The sequence below is a fragment of the Mustela putorius genome, unplaced genomic scaffold (genome assembly GCF_011764305.1).
Source record: "Mustela putorius furo isolate JIRA1106 unplaced genomic scaffold, ASM1176430v1.1 tig00000578_pilon_pilon_pilon, whole genome shotgun sequence".
Taxonomy (NCBI): domain Eukaryota; kingdom Metazoa; phylum Chordata; class Mammalia; order Carnivora; family Mustelidae; genus Mustela; species Mustela putorius.
In genome coordinates, this window is record NW_025421422.1 from 3,643,160 (window position 1) to 3,657,311 (window position 14,152).

Sequence of the window (14,152 nt, forward strand, 5' to 3'; positions counted from 1 at the left end):
AGCCTGCTTCCTCCTCTCTCTCTCTCTCTGCCTGCCTCTCTGCCTACTTGTGATTTCTCTCTGTCAAATAAATAAATAAAATCTTTAAAAAAAAAAAAAAGATATGTCTCCAAAGGCAAAGGAAACAAAAGCGAAAATAAACTTTGGGACTTCATCAAAATCAAAAGCTTCTGCTGAGCAAAGGAAACAGTCAAAAAAACAAAGAGGCAACCCACGGAATGGGAGAAGATATTTGCAAATGACAGTACAGACAAAAGGTTGATATCCAGGATCTATAATGAACTCCTCAAACTCAACACACATGAAACAGGCAAACATATCAAAAAATGGGCAGAAGATATGAACAGACACTTCTCCAGTCAAGACATACAAATGGCTATCAGACACATGAAAAAATGTTCATCATCATTAGCCCTCAGGGAGATTCAAATTAAAACCACATTGAGATATCACCTTATACCAGTTAGAATGGCCAAAATTAACAAAACAGGAAACAACATGTGTTGGAGAAGATGTGGAGAAAGGGGAACCCTCTTACACTGTTGGTGGGAATGCAAGTTGGGGCAGCCTCTTTGGAGAACAGTGTGGAGATTCCTCAAGAAATTAAAAATAGAGCTTCCCTATGACCCTGCAATTGCACTCCTGGGTATTTACCCCAAGGATACAGATGTCGTGAAAAGAAGGGCCATCTGTACCCCAATGTTTATAGCAGCAATGGTCATGGTCGCCAAACTATGGAAAGAACCAAGATGCCCTTCAACGGACGAATGGATAAGGAAGATGTGGTCCATATACACTATGGAGTATTATGCCTCCATCAGAAAGGATGAATACCCAACTTTTGTAGCAACATGGACGGGACTGGAAGAGATATGCTGAGTGAAATAAGTCAAGCAGAGAGAATCAATTATCATATGGTTTCACTTATTTGTGGAGCATAACAAATATCATGGAGGACAAGGGGTGTTAGAGAAAAGAAGGGAGTTGGGGTAAATTGGAAGGGGAGGTGAATCACGAGAGACTATGGACTCTGAAAAACAATCTGAGAGGTTTGAAGTGGCGGGGGGGCGGGAGGGAGGTTGGGGTACTAGGTGGTGGGTATTATAGAGGGCACAGATTGCATGGAGCACTGGGTGTGGTGAAAAAATAATGAATACTGTTTTTCTGAAAATAAATAAACTGAAAAAATTAAAAAAAATAAATAAAATAAAGATTATGGTCAGGGCTCCCCTCCAGTGTAGACAGAGAAAGTGAGGTGGCAGTTGTCAGACTCCCATCATGAGAAGCTAGGGAAACTGAGAGGATCACCCCCCGCCCCCTTTCCAATGGGGGAACTGTGGCCCACAGGGGAATTCACGCCCAAGATGACACTGTGACTTTGCCTCCACAGTCAGCATCCTTTCCATGACTTCATGGGGCTTCCTGGAAAAAATGGAGCAAGTAGCAAGAACTGGACTGGGAATATGGGTAGAAAGCTGATCTTCCCAGTATGTTTCCTAGTCCCTCAGTCTGAGGGGAGAACAAGGGTACCTTGGTGGCTCAGTTGGTTAAGCTACTGCCTTTGGCTCAGGTCATGATGCTGGAGCCCCAGGAGTCCCACATCAGGCTCCCAGCTCCATGGGGAGTCTGCTTCTCCCTCTGACCTTCTCCCCTCTCATGCTCTCACTCTTTCTCTCAAATAAATAAATAAAATATTTTTTTTTTAATGAAGGGAGGACAAGGTACAGTTTGTTTCTTGCTTGTGCAGTCATTCATGGACTGCTTCCATCTTTAGTTGCACCATCTTGTGTATTCAAGTCACCCTTGATTCATGAACAGGCAGGGGAGGGAATGGAGTATGGGTAGAGGCTCTCCTGGAAATTTTAGGGGTGAGACCTAGGAGCCTACTCCTTCACTGTATTTCATTTCCTCACACATCCCATTGGCCATATCCAGTCACATGGGCTCACCCAGATGCAAAGACCTCTGGGAAATGTAGTCTTCCTGGGTGAAGAGGTACGGGAAATAATGTTAGTAGGTAAATCCATGGCATTGTCTCTGACACAGTTTTCAAACATTCATAACCATGAGGGGCCTGGCTGGCTTAGTAGAGCATGTAACTCTTGATCTCAGGGTTGTGAGTTCAAACCTCACAGTGGGCCTGGAGCCTACTTAAAAAAAAAAAAAAAAGTGTTTATTTATGTCAGGGCCTGAAATACCTCAAGATCAGAGGGAAGTCCAGTGTGTACGCTGCTAAGCAAGTGGAAGGGGCCACAGAAGGTGAGGCTGAGATGTTGGCTGGCCCCGTGTGAGAAACACCAGTGAAAAGGTGGAAGGGAAGAGGGTACTGATTTGCAGTCAAGCCCCATGTGGCTCAAGTCCCTAATATCAGTCCAGCCATGGCAAGAGAAGGACAAGATGGTGCCAGAGCAAGACACAGGGTCTTCCAGACCAGTGTGGAGGGAAACCCAATATCCCTGAAAACATTAACGGGAGGCCAAGCCAGGAGTCCTTACCAGCATTTCATAAAAGAAGAGGATGTAAACTGGGAAGCGCAAATAAAGAACAGAAGAGAAGCAAACGGGGCACTGGGACACTCTAAGGTACAGGGACAGGTGCCAGCAGGGCCCCTTCATAGGGGCCCTGCAATCACAGAGAACCCTGCCTGCAGAAGGGGCCCATGCTTAGCTCTGCTGTCACCATCTTGAAATTCTTTTTTTTTTCTTTTCCAGAACAATCTCAAGTTATTTAAATTTTAATTCCAATACAGTGCACATACAGTGCCACATTAGTTTCAGGCCTACAGTGTAGTGATTCTACAATTCTATACATCACTCCGTGCTTGTCATGGCATGCATACTCTTAATCCCCATCACCTAGTCCACCCATCCCCCACCCTCTGCCCTCTGGTAACCATCAGTTTGTTCTCTGTAGTTAAGAGTCTGGTTTCTGGTTTGTCTCTTTTTTCATTTTGTTTGTTTTGCTTCTTAACTTCCACATGTGAGTGAAATATGGTATTTGTCTTTCTCTGACTGACTTGTTTCACTTAGCATTATCCTCTCTAGACCCAGCCATGTTGTTGCAAATGGCAGATGGCAAGATTTCATTCTTTTTTTATGGATGAATAATATGCCATTATATGTATCACATCTTTATTCATTCACCTACTGATGGACACTGGGGTTGCTTCTATATCTTGGCTATAGTAAATAATGCACTAAACATAAGGGTGCGTATATCTTTTCGAATTAGTGTTTTCATATTCTCTGGGTAAATAGTAGTATTGCTGGATCATAGGATCGTTCTGTTTTTAATTTTTTGAGGATCATCCCTACTGTTTTCCACGGTGGCTGCACCAGTTTGCATTCCCACCAATAGTGCACAAGGGTTCCTTTTCCTCCACATCCTCGCCAACATTTATTGTTTCTTGTGGTGCAGGTTTTAGCCATTGTGACAGGTGTGAGGTGAGAGCTCATTGTAGTACCATCTTGAAATTCTTTTTTTTTTTTTTTAAGATTTTATTTATTTATTTGACAGGGAGAGAGCACAAGTAAGCAGAGCAGCAGGCAGAGGGAGAGAGAGAAGCAGGCTATCTGCTGAGCAGGGAACCCGATGTGGGGCTCGATCCCAGGACCCTGGAATCATGATCTGAGCCAAAGGTAGCCGTTTAACCAAGTGAGCCACCCAGACGCCCCCCCCCCATCTTGAAATTCTTAATAATTTCCAAGGAAGAAGCCCCACATTTTCATTTTGAACTGGGCACCATAAATTGCATAGGCAACCCTGTGTCCAGAGATAACAGCACTGGTTCTAGGTGACTCTGTCTCTAAGGCATGAGATAACTGCTTGACAGGGGCTGATTTCTAGCCTGAGGGGACAGCAAAGCAACAGGAACCGGATCTGAGGTAAGATGGGGGTGGGGGTGCTGCTCCAGAGTGTCTTGCTCCTTAATGTTCCCTGTTAAAAGCATTCAGAAGGTACTAGTTTCAGATTCCCCTTGCTCAAGAGCCAGATTGGGAGGAAACCGATACTTGCTGGTAAGAGATTTGTCAAAACCAGAATGACGTGCTCTAAGGTGTCATGTTGAGAATGACAGATGAGTAGATGAGGTCCAGGAGCCCAAAAGGGAAAAATCAGATGAAAGTGAGAGGGAGGGGAAGACATGAGATTTCTCCAAATCTTAGGAGTCTTTACTTTCCTATATAGACATTCAAGGAGGCCTGTGTATTTTTTTTTTTAATAGTCCTGATGTTGGAGACATTACCAAAGCAGGAAATAAGATGGAAATGGCTATGGATGGTGGTGGTGGGGAGCCTCTTCAAGTCACAGAAGGATTCAGGCAGAGCTGGCAAGCTGATGGGAGCAGCCCTCCATTGCATTAGCTAGAATAGGCCACACCTAAGGGAAGAAAGAAATGGGCAGAGTGAGCTGAACCTCGTTACAAGGAAGAGGAGTGATTGGTAATAACACCTGCTATCATTTGTTTAACACATACTGTGTTGGGCACTGTGCCACACACATATGTGTTAACTCTGCAGCGTAACAAATTGTCCCAAAATTTAACGGCTTAAAACAATCATAATTTATTATCTACCGTTTCTCTGGGTCAAGATTCAGGAACAGTTTAGCTAAGTGGTTCTGGCTTAGGGCCTCCCGTGAAGTTATAATCAAGATGTCACGCAGGGAGGCACTTATCTGAAGGCTTGACTGAGGCTAGATGAACAATGCCCAAGTTGGCTCGCTCCCGTGGCTGGCAAGTTGATGCTGACTGCTGAGTCCTCAGTTCCTTGCCACTTGAACTGCTCTGTGGGGCTCCTCAACACACGGTAGGTGGCTATCCCTGGACCAAGTGATGCTAGAGAGTGGAAGATGGAAGTTTCAATGTCTTTTATGATGGAGCCTCAGAAATCACACTCCATCATTTCCACCATATTCTATTGGCACAGAGATCAGCTCTATCCAGTGTGGGAGGCAACTACAGGAGGATATAAATACCAGGAGGTGGCGATCATGGGTGGCCACGAGAGGAAGATCATGCCAGGCGCCATAGCAGGTTACTTGCATGATCTCATTTAATCATCACAATGGCATTTGTAATAATATTTTCCCCTACTCAGAAGGGAAAAGTATATTTACTATCAAACAACCAATAAATAGGAGAGTTGGGATTTGAACCTAGTTGTACCTGGGATATGTCTGAACTCTGTGGTGAGCAGCAGTGATGTAAGCAAGGATGGACAGAAATGTTCACAAAACCCAGTTAGACACTAGACCCCAAGTAGGAAGATGTGTTTCTCTCCTCTGGAGAGTCTCAAGGTATCTTCTCCCCAAATGCCTCACAGGTCATAAGGAGCTTTGGTCTTGGGAGGACAAAAAGCAGGAGACAGAGAAAGGTACTGCCTCACCCCAGTCCCTCTTCATTTCTCTCCATGAGGAAGGACTGCTACTTCAAATGAGTCTGATTCTAGAACAGTGACTGAGTTGAATTTACTAGTGGTCAGGGTCACTCTTAGATGATTTTTTAAAAATTATATATTTATTTATTCATTTGACAGACAGAGATCACAAGTAGGCAGAGAGGCAGGCAGAGAGAGAGGAAGGGAAGCAGGCTCCCGCTGAGCAGAGAGCCTGATGCGGGGCTCAACCCCAGGACCCCAGGATCATGACCTGAGCCAAAGGCAGAGGCTTCAACCCACTGAGCCACCCTGGCGCCCCACTCTTAGATGATCTTTCACACACACACACACACACACACACACACACCACATACATGCATAAGCATGTGCACACACATACACTGTCATAAGCACATGCATACCACACACATGCAAAACACTCTCCTCTTAGGCTTTCTCCTCCTAAGTGACCAAACGATTCCGTTTTTTCCCTTAAATATTTAGTGAGCATCTACTGGATGCCTGGCATGGTGCTGGGTGCAAGAGATACAGTGGCATTAAAAATAGACATGATCGGGGCACCTGGGTGGCTCAGCAGGTTAAAGCCTCTGTCTTTGGCTTAGGTCATGGTGCCGAGGTCCTGGGATCGAGCCCCAGATCAGACTCTCTTCTCTGCGTGGAGCCTGCTTTCTCCTCTCTCTCTGCCTGCCTCTCTGCCTACTTGTGATCTCTGTCTGTCAAATAAATAAACTCTTTAAAAAAAATAGACATGATCTCTCCCAGCCAATGCAATAAGACAAGAAAAGGAAGTGTGTGCTTGGGTGGCTCAGTCAGTTAGGCATCTGACTTTGGCTCAGGCCATTATCTCAGGGTCCTAGAATTAAGCCCTGCATCAGGTTCTCTGTTTCTCCCACTGTCCCTCCCCTTCATTTATGCTCTCTCTCAAATTAGTAAATAATATCTCAAAAGAAAAAAAACAAGAAAAGGAAATAAAAAGTATTCAGAGTAGGAGGGAAGAAATAAAACTGTCTTTGTTTACTTATAACATGATTACCTATGGAAAAAAAAACCTCCCAGAAATAATAAGTGATTGTAAAAATTTGCAGGACAAGATTAATATACTAAAGTTAATCCTTTTCCTATGTACCAGCAATAAACAAGTGGAATTTTAAATTTAAAAAATATATACCATTTATATTAACACCCCCTAAAATGAAATACTTAAATATAAATCTAAAAAAAAATATGTACAAGATCTGCATGAAGAAAACCACAAAAGTCAAATGAGTGAAATCAAAGAAAAACTAAATAAATGGAGAGCTATTCCATGTTCATGGACAGGAAGACTCAGTGTTGTCAATATGTTGATTCTTCCCAATTTGATCTATAGATCCAATGCAATCCCGACCAAAATCTTAGCAAGTTATTCTGTGTATATGGACAAACTGAGTCTTAAGTTTACACAGAGAGTCAAAGACCCAGAATAGCCAACACAATATTGAAAAAGAAGAATAAAGTGGAGGACTGACACTATCCAATCTCAAGATTTATTATAAAACTATAGTAATCAAGACAGTGTGGTATTGGTAAAAGAATAGGCAAATAGATCAATGGAACAGAATAGAAGGCCCAGAAATAGACTCCCATAAATATAGCCAACTGATCTTTGACAAGGGAGTGAAGACCCAATAGAGCAAAGATAGTCTTTTCAACAAATGGTGTTGGAACAACTGGACATCCATATTGTTTAAAAATCTAGACCCAGATCTTACATCCTTCACAAAAATTAACTCAAAATGGATCACAGATCTAAATGTAAAATTAAAAACTATACTAAGAAAAACCTATAAAACTCCTAAAAGATAACTTAAGAGAAAACCAACATGGCCTTGTGTATGGAGATGATTGTTTTTGATACACCAGCAACAAAGACAGAATGAAAGAAGTCGTTGATAGACTACAGTTCATTAAAATTAAAAACTTCTGTTCTGCAAAGACAATGTCAATGGAATGAGAAGACAAGCTACAGACTGGGAAAAAAAATATTTGCCAAAGATACATGTGATAAAGGACTATTATCAAAACTATACAAAGAACTCTTAAAACAACAAGCTTAAAAAGTAGCCCAAAGAGCTTAACATACAACTCACCAAGAAGATATGAAAATTGCAAATAAGCATTTGAGAAAATGCTTCACATCCTATGTCCTCAGAGAAATGCAAATTAAAACAACCTCGAGATACCACTACACACCTATTAGAATGACCCAAACCCGGAACACTGACAACACCCAATGCCAGTGAGGATGTGGAATAGTAACTTTCATTCATTGCTGGTGGGAACACAAGATGGTACAACCACAATGGAGATAGTTTGTTGGTTCCTTACAAAATTAAACATACTCTTACTATATGATCCAGTAATCATTCTCCTTGGTATTTACCAAAAGGAGTTGAAAATGTACAACCACATAAACCCCTGAACATGGATTTTTATAGTAGCTTTACTCATAAATTGTCAAATTTGGGATACAACAAAGATATCCTTCAGTAGGTGAATGGATAGATAAACTGTGGTATACCCAGACAGTGGAATATTATTCAGCACTAAAAAAGAAATAAGCTATCAAACCATGAAAAGATGTGGAGGTAACTTAAATGTGTATTACTAAGTGAAAGAAGCCGATTTGAAAAGTCTACGTACTGTATGATTCCAAGGATATGACATTCTGAAGAAGGAAAAACTATGGAGATGGCAAAAGTCAGTGGTTGGCAGGAGATTAGGGAGAAGGAGGAACGAATAGGCAGAGCAAAGAGGAAAGGAAAAATACTCTGTATGATACTATGATGGTTGATACATGTCATTACACATTTGCCCAAACCCACAGAATGTACCACACCTAGAGTAAACCTTACTGTGAACCATGGACTTTGGGGAATAATGATGTGCCAATAGAGGTTCACTGATTGTAACAAACGTCTTGCTCTGAAGGATGGTGGTGATGGGGAAGGCTATGCATGTTGATGATGGGGCAGGGGATATATGGTAAATCTCTGTAGCTTCCTTTCAATTTTGCTATGAACTTGAAACCGTACTTGAACTTCATCACGTGATCATGCATCCTGAGTATAGCGGCCTTCTGGGTGTCCCTGCTCTTCTGATCACATCTGCTGCACTCACTCACCCCTTCCATTCAGCGCCGGGCACAGGCATGGGGGAGGCTCCCTAGACCTAGAGCCTGAGGCTTGGACTCTGCCCAGTTTGCCAGAGGTCCACGTTATGGAATTGATCATTAGCTTAGATAATGATAACATGTATTGTAGATCCTGCCGAAGTTACAGATGCCATCCCTTCTTGACTCTTTGAGTCACAGTGAAATGGAACTATCTCATAAATCAAGAGACCAAGATCAAAGGTTTTTTACTGTTCTTTCCTTCTCTGCCCAAGGCTGTGCTAAGCGGTTTATAGATATGGCTTGTTTCTGCTTCTTGCCTTCTGCTGGTGGTGGGATTTCTTTGCCCAGGCAATGCAGGACTCTGCAGTGGTGAAACTCAGCATGGCCTAGCTCTGTGGGCACAGCTCATGGTGACTTCAAAGGACAGAAGGGATGTTTTTGTGGCCCCTCCTCAGACAGAAACAGGGGGCTCAACAGAACCCTCTGACTCGCTTGAGGCAGGTCACAACTCTCTTAGCTCATCTGGGACCCCCAGAGGTGAGACCCCCTTTGCTCTCTTCAAAACAGTTGACAGCAAGCCACAAATGCTGGGGCGGAAGGGGGGATTTCCCACAGGAATTCAGCCCTGGTTGCAATATGTTTTATCATCTGGAAGGCCACATAAAGCCTTATGTTGCTTCCTCAGGATCAGTGGTCACAGTTCTTTAATCCCAAAGAAGGCTTGTCACCCGCTGACGTCAAAGGGTAGTGCAGGCTTTTCTGAGAGTGTCCCAGAACCAAGTTGCATATTGATTTCCTTTTTGTCAGTGTCTGTGCATTTCACTAACTGGGGACCTCCCTGGAAGCAGGATCTGAGTGTTCCTGGGGCTCCCAGCCAGACACCCGGTCTGAGAACTACAATCCCATGATGACTTCAGCCAAATGTCTATGGGCAGCAGGAGCACCCAGCAGAAGGCGAGGTGGAGTGTGTATTTGGTGGGTGGGCCCATAAGTGCATGTGAGAGAGTCTTGGGGCCCTTAGATAGCACCCTGGTAGCACCCCATCTATAGACCAGGCCTACTAAGTTATCTCTGATTCCAGATGTAAATATCAGGGCCAAGTAATTTAAAGCCCCAATCCAGAAAGTCTGCCCATCAGAGCTGGACCACAACCCTCTGTCCCAGTGCAGGCACCCCTGTAGCATCCTGGTCAAGTGGCCCTCTACCTTTTCTTGTATGTTCCTAGAGAAGAAAGCTCATACATCTCCAGGCAGCTGGTCCTGCATTCAACAGGTAGGACTTGTGTCTGTCCAGCCCTTCGCCTCCTGTTGGCTCAGAAATATGAGCCTTGTCCTCACCAGTGTCCCAATCCCATCTATTACCCTTTTTCCCTCTGCCACCACTGAGGTCAAGATGTAATCATCCCTTGCTGCGTGGCCATAAGAGCACCCTCAGTGATTTTCCTCCTCCTACCCATTCTTCGCCTTCCCCCGCAGGGGGGTCCTTCCTAAACCTAGGGCTGATGAGCCCTCTCCTGCCTAAAACTTTCCATGGCTCCCCAGGGCTCCCAGGATAAGAGGGCTTCCAGGGCTTTCATGAATTTGCCTCAACTGATCTCTCCAATCTCAGTGATACTACTACTACTACTAATAATAATGATAATAATAAGATGATGATGATGATAATTGTCAATAGGTACACAGCACCTATCAAGCACTAGACACTGTTAAATGCCCTGAAGGCATCAACTCACTTCATCTTCTCAATAGCTAGAAGGATGGGCTCTCCTGCCTCCCTAGCTCATGCCCAGCTTCAATCCTGTACAGCCCACACTCTCTCCTCTGTCCCTCAGACACTCTTCCCCCAGCCCCGAACACACCTCCGCCACCTCTTTGCCAGGCTAAGACCACCCCTTCCTCTGTCCCCCATGAGGCCATCCCTGGGCATCTGTCTATCCCTATTGAAGCCCCAGGATAAGTTACATAATCTGCAAGGTTCAATATGAAATGAAAATAAGGGGTCCTTATTAAAAAATCATGAAGAATTTCAAAACAGTGACCACAGAGCATTAAACCAAGTGTAGGGCCCTTCTGAGCTCAGGGTCTTATGTGACTATGCAGGTCACACACCCATGACATCTGCCCATGTCCCTGCCACACTTTGATAATAGCTAAGCATTATATCCTGTGCCACTGGCCCTTCTAAGAGCCTGGCCCTGACTGATAGAGGTGTCCTTTCTATGCTACCAAGGTCTCCTGGCTGAGCCACTAGATGGAGAGCATTGCTGGCTTGACTCTCCAGGAGAGCAGTAGATTCCCATGCCTGTCCCAGCACTAGCTACACATTAGAGGCCCCCTGGTACTTGTTGGGGGCATGAAGGAGTCCACATAGCGACCTCAGGAATCATGAGTAGGTCCGCTCTGGGTGCTTGCACTTGGCATGGTGTGCAATGCCTGTGGCAGAGGCCAGCTCTCCTGAGACACCCCACTACCCTGCACCCTGGGCTCCTCAAGCCAACAGGGGAGACTGGCTGAGCTGGGTGGGGAGACTGGGTTTTCTGGCAAGTATGGAAGGGAACAGGCCAGAAGAAGAGGCCCTTCCCGGAGGAGCCGTAGTGAGGGGTGAGGGAAAAGGAGTGGGCATAGGGGTGTGCAGAAATCTCAGAGGTCCAGGCAGCGGGAGCTTTAGAAACACACATGTATATGACAGGCACATCCAATTATCCAAGAAGAACCTTCTGAGGATACCCAGGACCCCAGGGAGTATTTTGCTAAGTCTAGAAGGAAGGACATGAGATTGACTACAAAAACCTACCCCAACCCTGTGGATGTGTCCCTAGATATGACCTCCTCAGGGTTGTGTCCCCTTGGTTGTATTCCTGTGGCCTTGTCATACAGCTGTGACTCTGTGACAGACAGCCTTCTAGAAACAGAGAAGCCAGGACACAAATATATAGTGCCGGTACCCCTCCTAAGTGGGCACAGAATCCAGTGTGACTCTGTGGCCAGAGGTTCATTAGTGGCCCAGTCACCATCTCAAAGCTCAGGAGGGTGGAAACAGGCATTTGGGCACCTGCCGGCCCAGTAGAGAGGGTCTGTGATGAGAGCAATCAGGGAGGCAGCCAGTGACACCAAAATGTAGACAGGCCCAGGGCCAAGGTGACATGGAACCTGGACCTCCCTCTTGGACCTCTCCTTGCCATTACCAGGTGTTTGCTTACACACCTTGGACAGGCCATCTGTGCACAGCCTGAGCTTTCACCACGGCTGAGAGATACTCCTGAAATCTCTCTAACAACCCCTGACCTTCTCTTCATTGCTTGGACTGGCTCAGGGTTTCTCCACATTCAACCTAATTTGCATTTATACAGCTCCCTACCCAACAGCAAAAAATGCACATCTTTGCAAGTGCACGTGGAACATTCACCAATATAAGACTGTATGCTGGACCATAAAACAAATCTCAGTGAATTAAAAAAACAAAAACAAAAAAACGAAGAGGGGGCGCCTGGGTGGCTCAGTGGGTTAAAGCCTCTGCCTTCAGCTCGGGTCATGATCCCAGGGTCCTGGGATCGAGCCCCGCATCGGGCTCTCTGCTTAGCAGGGAGTCTGCTTCCTCCTCTCTCTCTGCCTGCTTCTCTGTGATCTCTGTCTGTCAAATAAATAAATAAAACCTTAAAAAAAAAAAAGAAGAGAACTTCCACCTTAAACTAGAGGAAGAAGGAAGAGGAGGAGATTGGTGAGACCCAAAGTAAGTAGAAAAAAGGCATGAAAATCAAATAAATGGAAGACAGAAAAACAGTAAAGAAAATCACCAAACCAAATCTGATTCTTGGAGAATAACAATAAATTGATTAACCTCTAGCCAGATTGACCAGTTAAAAAAAAAAAGAAAGACACACTACAAAAGTGGTATCACTGTAGATTCTACACATATTTGAAAGGGAATATTTTGAACAACTTTATGCCAGTTAAATTGGCAATTTAGGTGAAATGGACAAGTTCCCGGAAAGACATGATTTACCAAAGTAGATTCAAGAACCAAGAGAAACCAGAATACCTACTTTGCAGCCAAAAATCTTTCTACAAATAAAACTTTAAGTCTAAGTGGTTTCTGGGCCCGGGATTCTATCAAATATTTAAGGAAGAAATACTACCCATTCTATGCAAACTTCCAGAAAATTGAATAGGAGGACATGTTTCCCAATTCATTCCATGAGGCTATTATTTCCCTGATACCAAACTGGACAAGAGTATTATAAGAATAGAAAAAGTATAGTCCAATATCTCTCACAAACAGCAAAACAAAACCTCTTAACACAGTTTTAGCAAGTTGAATCCCCTATATGTAGCAAATTCGCTCCGTTCTTATTTTTCTGGGACAGTCTTTATTCTACCTTCAGTTTTGAAAGATAGCTTTTGCTGGATATAAGAGTCTTGGCTGACTTATTTTTTCCTTCCTTGCTTCATCTTCCAGTGTTGTTTCTTTCTTTAAAAGATTTATTTATTTATTTATTTATTTGAGAGAGAGGAAGAGAGAGTGGGGGAGGAACAGAGGGAGAGGGAGAGAGAGAATCCCAAATGGACTCCCCACCAAGGGCAGAACCTGATGCTGGGCCCAATCCCAGGACCCCAGAATCATGAGCTGAGCTGAAATCAAGAGTCAGACACTTAACTAACTGAGCCACTCGGGCACCCCTCTAACATTGTTTCTGATAAGAAGTCAGTCTTACTAAGGCTGTCTTGTTGATGATGACTCGTTTTTCTTTCTGCTGTCAAGAATTTGTCTTAGAACATTTTTACTCTAATGTGTTTGGGTGTGGATCTATTCATATTTTTCCTACTTGGAGTCCATTAAGCTTTTTGGATATGTAAATTAATGTTTTCATCAAATTTGGGGACATTTTCAGCCATTATTTCTCTAAATAGTTTTTCTCTCCTTTCCCCATCTTCTCTCCTCTGGGGCTCTCATTATGCATGTGTTGGTATGTTTAATGGTGTTTCACATTTCTCTAAGGCTCTGTTCATTTTTCTGCATTCTTTTCTCTCTGTGTTCATCAGATTGCATAATCTCCATCAGTCTTTCCAAAAGTTTGCTAATTCTTTCTGAGTTGAGGTGGGTAGGGTGGGAGAATGGGCCAGGGCTCAAATGCTACAGACTCTTGCTCTTCTGAGATTTAGTAGATTTTCTTGAATAAACATTTCTTTGTTTGCTATATGCCCTTATGGGCATTTTTCAGAGATTTTAAATGGTTGTTTTTTTCAAATAGATTTTACCAATTATGGTTGTTTCTCTGGGGAGAGGGGTCACAGAGTTCCTCTCACCACTATTCCAGAAGCCATTTCTGAATATATAATCAATGTGTATAATGTATAAAAAGAGTAAGACATCAGGATGCCTGGGTGGCTCAGTCAGTTAAACGTCTGCCTTTGGCTCGGGTCATGATCCCAGGGTCCTGGGAAGGAGTCCTGTATCAGACTCCTTGCTCAACAAGGAGTCTGCTTCTCCCTCTTCCTGCTGCTCCCCCTGCTTGTGCTCTCTCTGTCTCTGGCAAATCAATAAATAAAATCTTAAAAAAATACTTTTATTTTTTATTTATTTTTTTAAAGATTTTGTTTATTTG